The 881-nt window shown below is 62.8% G+C and overlaps 1 protein-coding gene across 1 annotated transcript in view; it reads left to right on the top strand.

Moving 5' to 3' along the window:
- Positions 1–881, top strand: part of TMEM138 (transmembrane protein 138) — a gene marked incomplete at its 3' end in the record, with an annotated part of 11,085 nt that overhangs the window by 9,031 nt on the left and 1,173 nt on the right. The window lies entirely within an intron of this gene.

Below are 881 nucleotides of genomic sequence, written 5' to 3' on the forward strand. Positions count from 1 at the left end.
TCAAGTGGACCGCCGTTCGGTCACCGGCGCTGCCGAGCTGGCGGCAAGGGTTTACGCAAGCTCAGCCAGGCCGGTGGCAAGGCCCCTGGGCATCAAGGCTGAAACTCGGCCTCCTCCCCGCGCCCGGCGAGGCGAGGGAGAAGGGAACACGCCCTGCTCCACCAAAACGCGAGGGCAGGTCGGGACGCGGTCTAATAACGCCGGGCGCTGCCAAGCAGCGGATCACCGCCGGCACCGGCGCTGAAGGGAGGGGTGCGAAGGTCACAGCTATCCCACTGCAACTCGGCCAGGGCGCTTAGAAAGAAGGGCTTTCCTTGCGTGAAACGAGCCACGGGATCTACAATGACCACAGCTGGCCAAGACCTCCTCGTACACGCTCCTGGCCAAGACAGTCCCTGCGGCTCCGCAGAGCCCCCCGGCACGGGGCTGGGGCGTCACATCGCTGCGGAGTGAGGCGAGGACCACCTATTGCCATTGTAGAAAGCCCACGGCCAGGCCCCAGCTGGAATACTGCGTCCAGTGTTGGGCACCTTACCTCCGCAGGGATGGACAAATTCTGGAGGAGATCCAGAGAAGAGCTACTAATAGATATGGAGGGTCTTAGCTATGTTGATAGGCTGAAGAGCTTAAGCCCATTCAGTTTGGAGAAGAGGAGGAGGAGGCTACGAGGGATCTTCGCAGTGTGCGAGCACCTAAAAGGGGATCATAAAGACTCGGGTCAGGATCTAATCAGACTCAGCAGCAATAGGAAACAACCCCCAGAGTCTCCTGACAGCGTCCCCCCACCCCGAGGTCTCGCTGGGTTCGGCCTGACAGCTCTGCTGGGGATCTGCGGGGCCCGCGGGAGCTGCTGCGCAGCACGGAGGCCCCCCCCCCACCCG

The sequence above is a fragment of the Pygoscelis adeliae genome, unplaced genomic scaffold (genome assembly GCF_000699105.1).
Source record: "Pygoscelis adeliae isolate BGI_AS28 unplaced genomic scaffold, ASM69910v1 Scaffold1232, whole genome shotgun sequence".
Taxonomy (NCBI): domain Eukaryota; kingdom Metazoa; phylum Chordata; class Aves; order Sphenisciformes; family Spheniscidae; genus Pygoscelis; species Pygoscelis adeliae.